The following is a 6,907-nucleotide window of genomic DNA, read 5'->3' on the forward strand; positions in this document are numbered from 1 at the left end:
CTTAATCACTTGCTATATCCCTTTCTCAAAACAACTTGCTGATTTGTTCACAAAGGCTCTCCCTTGCCACCAGCTTGAGGATCTATGCAACAAACTTGGACGTTGGATTCATTCCACGTCCAGTTTGAGGGGCCATGATGGAAGTAAAGAATCAGATCAGAATTCAGATAGTAATTTGCTTCATGTCAAAGGTAATCAGTATGCTAAGAATGGTAATTGTGATAATCAATGGAAAGGCGATAATTCAGGAAAAGGAAGTCAGCGCACTAATTCTGGAAGGTGTCAAAATGATAGTTCTCAAGATAATTATCAATATTATTTTGATAACAATGAAAAGATAGAGACACCGATCTTTAATCTTAAAATCATGGAGATCCCTGTTGAAAAGAGATCTTTAAATATTGTAATAGCTTAAATAGCATAGTGTCTCTTACTGCTTAAGAATTGCATAGAGCTATTGTGAATGTAGGTGTATTAACAAACCACGTTAAATTTTTTCTCCTTTTCTTTCTTCTAAGACCAAGCTTTGAGGGTTCGCTTTCCAAACCTATTTAGTGTGGTGGCTGGAACAAACCATTCTGTTGCCACTATATGGTCGGACAACGAGGGTTGGTGTTTTTGAATTCTTGATTTATTTTACCTTGTTATTATACTGCTTCATGGTTCGCATTAGGGTGACATCTCATCCCGTAAGTATGCCTTGTAATTTACTTTTTATATGCCAATGAAATGAATGTTTTCCTTAAAAAAAAGAGAGAAATCTCCTGATCACCTTTTCTGGAACTACACATTCATGAGATCTTTGAACTTAATTTCGTGGGTTGGTATGGGTTTGGCTGAGAGCGATCAGATGTTGTCATAGAGACGTGCTTTTGGCTCAGGGATGCAAGCATAAGTTGTAGGTAGCTTTTTACTAGAAGGTGCTGGTTGCTAATAGCGTGGAGGACTGTGGCTGAGAGCGATCAGATGTTGTCATAGAGACGTGCTTTTGGCTCAGGGATGCAAGCATACGTTGTAGGTAGCTTTTTACTAGAAGGTGCTGGTTGCTAATAGCGTGGAGGACTATGGCTATAGCGAACAACAGTACCTTCAGCGGAGTGGCCTGGTCTCTTCATGTCATCATCAGGAAGATCCAAGGGAAGCAGATCAGGTCATCCTGAACATGAGCGTTTTTGCTCATGCGGACATCGTGGCAGTCTGTTTGCATTTTGGATGAATGCCACGTGGTTTTGTTGACTTTTGACCTTTTTAAAATACAAATCGGATGACCACGCAAAAACGCTCATGTTCAGCATCACCTGATCTGCTTCCCTATTTTTTTGGTTATCTTATGGATAAAAAATTACAGACATTACAGATGCAATCTGCGCTTTTTTAGTAGGAAATGCATTTCAAAACATGTGATAATGATACATAAATGGCCCACATTAATGTACCAAAACTTCATGACTCAAAAGATCACAATCCAACAGTTGGAAGATTATATTTGATAAATATTGAGAAGTCTAGGTACCCTACCCAATAAACATAATTTAGAAGAATATTGTGGGATTCCACTTGTCATGACATATTGGAGAATAAAATTCATTACGTAGATTTGGCATGTCAGTCATTTACAAATCTTAATTCAATAGATTTCATAATTTGTAAATTTTTGCACTAGAGCCAAGAAGGATTTCAAAATGAACTTCCTCTTTTCTGAATGTCAAGGTGGCATACTATAATTAGTTGCCATAATTTCGATTCAAAATTTCATTGATCAGTTGATTGCGGTTTTTTTTTTGGGAATAAAGAAGCGCTATATTGAAAAAACAGAGAACATGTTCTTCCTCCATTGACTTGGGACTGAACGTACAGACCAAGGACAAGTTATCCTCAGAGATCCCTTCTTAGATGAGCCATGACATTACTGAGATATCCAGGCATAATCATAAATAAACTTGGCAATGATTTGCCCTGAGAGAGAGAGAGAGAGAGAGAGCTGTTACAGAAAATATCCCTGGTGACAGGGCGTAACGTATTAGAACTTCATCTAATGACAAGCCAATATGATCTATTAAGAGGAGGGTCACTAACATGTTCTGCCGCCTCCGGGCCTGAAGGTACCGATCAAGGAAAAGTTATTCTCAGACCATTTGACGTGCAAAGACGTGTACAGATCCCTTGTTAAACGAGTCATGGCATTACTGAGATATCCAGGGATGGTCAAGCCACAAATGTTGATGTATAGTACGGAAAATATTTTCAGTAGTTTTTTCTAAGTAATCTTGGTGGCAATGATTTGCCTGAGAGAGAGAGAGACCAACTCCCTGCATTTGAACATCATATAGAGAGAGCTTGCTACTATCGCCCAACTAAAGCAAGAAAACCGAAAAGTCCAACCACCAAAGAAGTAGACAAGGCAAGTACTCTTATAACCAGGGAATTCCATAACAAGCACACACTCGAACACTCATAAGTAACCCCAACCACAACAACAACAATCCAACCTACAACGTACATATTGGTGAAGAGATTTATATTGTCAATCCCTGCCGACGATCATGTGCCTGGCAGTCTGCATTATGCCAACGACAGTCTCCTTCACCGCCTGCAGTACGCCTCCCCCTCCCCCTCGCCTCAGCTTCACTCTCCCCTCCCCACCTCCCTCTCCGCTCTGCTCCTCACCCATCTCCTTCCCTTCCTCTTGCTTCTCGTTCGGCGCCATCGCGGTCATGGCCTTGCAGGCTTGTTGGGCCTTTCTTTCAAGCTGATGAGCAAGACCACATTCTTTGGCTTCTTCAATTGCAGCAACACCCTCTGCTTTCTTCTCTTGGGCTCCCACTTCCCCTCCGCCGATCGTCATCTCCTTCAGCTTCTCCCGTGTTGCCTCCGTTTGTTCTCCAAGCTTTTGCTGCAACATGAAAACGGAATAACAAGTCTCTCTTCCATCAAAACCACTCCCTCGAGAACTTGCGGCTCAAGTTTGACGGATAACAAGGTACTCGTCGTTTCTATTCTACCAACAAGGGCTCACCTTGGCTTGCGAGGCCTTCTGGCCCACGTAGTCCACGGCGCTGCGACCCGTTTCCTTGGCCGCCCCCGCGGCTCCCTTCCCCTTCTCCGCGACTCCGCTCTTGGCGTCGGTGGCTAGCTCGCCGGTCCGCTCCTTGACCTCGTGCAGCTCCTCGCCACAGGCTGCGCCAGGCGTCTTCCCAGCCGATTCCTCGGCGTGGCTCGAGGCCGCGGGGTCCGATTTCTTGGCTTTGGCGTACCGTTCCTCCGCGGCTCGGATCGCTTCGAGGGCGTTCTGCTGCGCAGCTGCTCGGTACATCTCCAGGCCTTTCGGACCCGCGTCCTCCACCCTGTTTCCATTCTCCTGTTCCTCTTTCTGAGTCGACGCCATCTCCCACTCTTGTCTTGTGAATGCCGTCTGCACCAGCAAGTGCGGTGGTTGCCTAAAGAGGACGGAGGAGACGGTTTGGGGTTAGGGCTCTTGAAACGTGTTGCTCTGTTACTTCACTCGTGTCTGCATAAGAAGGCGCTTGAAGGTGAGTCACCTACTTTTCCCCCAACAAAATTTCTTTTGTTTTCTACCCTTTTTTCTTCTCGTCTCCCCTTTTGGATTTCAAAGTATGATGTCACCCCTTACAATATCGTTCATTTGGGGTCGTAGATCCATAGGTTGGAATATTGGGGTCTGAAGATCGAATCTCGTCTTGATTATTGGGTAGGAAAAGTGTAGTGCCAAATTCGTTTGTATTTGACCTGTTTTCATGTCCGACCCAAACTGTTCCTGAACAGGTTTGAATCTAAATGAAGTTTGTACCTAAACTCGTTTCCTACCCCATCCAAACATGAACTGACTGATCGGAGTTCAAATTTGATTTCTAGCCTGGACTGTTTCAAGGAATATGATTTTCCTTTCTAAATTTTGGTACCCTTTATAGTGGTGGATTTTATAAGCTTTTTTAATTTTGTAAGTGTTTGCAATTTGATAAGATATAGTTACGAAAATAAAGCTGACTGAGTTGCAAGGAGCAGGAGAAAGTACAATTATTGGTTTGAACGAAATGGATTTGGGAGGAGTGTGGACTCTCTCTTTTGTTTGAAATGAAAGCATAAACAAGTCTTTAAGGATTTAGACTTTCAACTACTCCTAATTCATCACCATGTTTAAGAACCCGTAACATACTATTTGAGTAACAAAAATATAGAGAAGTTATATCGTATTAAAATTGTATCATTGACATTTAATTTTTTTGACAAATAAGTAATATTTAAATTAAACATAAATATTAATTAAACTTACTACAGTTTCAAGTATTCTAAAATAAGTCCAAAAGTATGAACATAAAAACAAATCCTTTACAATAAAGGATAGTCACTTTAGTCAAAAGTCTCACTAAAAAAAATCTAATCAAGCTAAAAAAAACTTAACATGAATCAATTTCTAATGAAGCTCAAAAACTTTTAATCATATTATATGAAAAAAAGACATAAGAGCCACTTCAAAATGCATGTAAGATGATAAAAATAAAATAAAATAAGTACAACTCAAAAACCTAATCTAAGAACATATGAAGATCATCAAAACATACCTTAAATTGTTCACTTGAATAAAGTCACGATTTTGTAGAAAAATCCACCCTCTTTAGTGATACAGACTTCGGAGACAGTCTAATGATAGGCTCCCCATCAAGAAGTGTTCATAAATCATATCAAGTAACAAAGTATAACATGCATCAAATATAAATCCTAGACAAAAAAATATGAAAACAAATTGCATTATGGTCAGCAAAAAGAAGGATCCACAAGAAAAAAATTCTGAAAAAAAATATCCAAAGTAAAAACTAACAACAAAAACATGATCAATGAGCATCTTGACTGTGGAAATGTAAGTCTAAATTGGCTACACACTGCACTTCTAAAATAACCAATTAAACCAGATTTTATTTGGTAGCTCACACACATGAAATATAGATCACAAATATAAAAATCATAGTTAATGACACTACAAGAAAAACGTTAATTAGTGATGAAAATTTGTGACAAAAATAATCCGTCTCAAATTTACGACGGATTAGCTAAAGAAAATTAGTCGCCCCTAAAATTGAAATTAGTTGCAAAATTAGCGACGAACAAATTCTGTCTCAAAATCCATCGCTAATTCGCGACGAAAATATTTCATCGCAAACTCTATTAGCGACGGAGTAGCGACATAATTTTTTTGTCACTACTCCGTCGCGAAGTGACGATGAAATATTTTTGTCGCTAATTTTTTATATAAAATGACCCATCTAGGGCACAAAATTCTCTCTCCCTCCCTCTCTCTCTCTCTGATTATCCCCAAATCGGTCGAAGTCGCGCCACCGCCGTGACCACCACTCCTCCTCCTCTATTTCCTTTCTCTAAGGTCCACATCACCGGTGGTTTTGCCGTGAAGGCCACCCCACGGCTATAGACTACCGCCAGTGTGACCTCCCCACCGACGCTGGTGAAGGTAAGGGAAAAAGGGTTTTCATTCATTCATTTTTTTTCAGACAGCCACCGCCCTTCACTAGGTGTCATTTTCATTGGCGATCGACCATTACAACCGACAACGATGGTCGATCGACAATGACTAGTCACTATCAGCCACTGCCATCCATTGGCGGTTGTAGTGACTGCAGGTAGGAAACTTGGGTTTCACGTTACTGTAGTGACACTTACCACTGTTGGCTGGTTCCGGTAGTCGGTCCCAGATGTCGTCAACAATGGTCACCCACCGGTGGCCAATCGCTTGGTGTGTTGGGTCATCCATGGCGGTGGCAGCAGTGAACGAGGTTGTGAAAAGATTCCCCCCCCCCCCTGCACTACCATCCAACCACCGTCGAATGCGACCGCCTCTGGCGGCTGGCCCCAGGTGCCGTTAGTAAAGGCCAGCCTCCAGCGACTGGTCGTCGACATCCTAGGCTATTTGGCGGTGGCTGTAAAAGTAATAGACTATCCTGCAATGGTTGCCTCTAATGGTCGGCCATGACCTCTGACAGGGTGGGCCAACCTTCGACAGCGAGTTGTGGACGATCACAGCCCACTGCCACTGGCAACACTAGAAAGAGTTACGATGTAAGGTGGGTCCGGATGGGGTTGAACTCCTTCCACCTCAAACCAAAACAATGACCTCCTCTGTCAATGGCGAGGGCCAGCTTCCGGCGGCCTGCTGTCGACCATCACAGCCACTATGCTGGCTGGCGGCAAGGCTCTATGTGGGGGCTACAAAAAAAACACAACGAAAAAAAAGGGATTCAGATGAGTGCCTCAAGAACGCCGACACACCCATACACGCAATGTAATGTGAGGGGTGGTCACATAACCATTTGGGTAAATAAAGAATACCATTGTCATTGCTATAATAGGGGGTTCTTGTGATCATGGGAGGAAGCAGCAGTAAAATCCTTTTCTTTTTTATTTATAAGATAATGAAGAGTGGTTAGGAACGAAAGAAGACAATGAAATAGACACTGCACCACGAGCACAACGTAGAAATGTATTGTATTGTATGGTATGATATATTTATACTTTACAGATGCATAGCAGAGCAAAATGTGTTATGCTTAGTGCTGAGTATCGCATGCGGCTTAAAATGCCAAGCAAAAAGAAACAAGAAAAATGCAAATGCAAAAGCATGCAAATCGGGTAAATACCCGTGGTGAGTAAGTGATGCAAGCGCATCACAAGTTATTTACTTTCTTGGAAGCAACACTTTCCTGCTCACACAGTCACTTACTTGTGGATATCTAGGATTGTTTTGCTAGAGTTTGGAGATCATGCTGAGCATGATTTGAATGTATGTGAATAGAAGTACTCTTATTTTTGTAGTTCAAAAACCATTCTAGTCATGATTGTAGTTAGCGAGATATTGGAGTATGTTTGTTGTAGGTACATG

This window comes from Nuphar pumila, chromosome 15, assembly GCF_984573655.1.
Source record: "Nuphar pumila chromosome 15, dmNupPumi1.hap1.1, whole genome shotgun sequence".
NCBI lineage: Eukaryota > Viridiplantae > Streptophyta > Magnoliopsida > Nymphaeales > Nymphaeaceae > Nuphar > Nuphar pumila.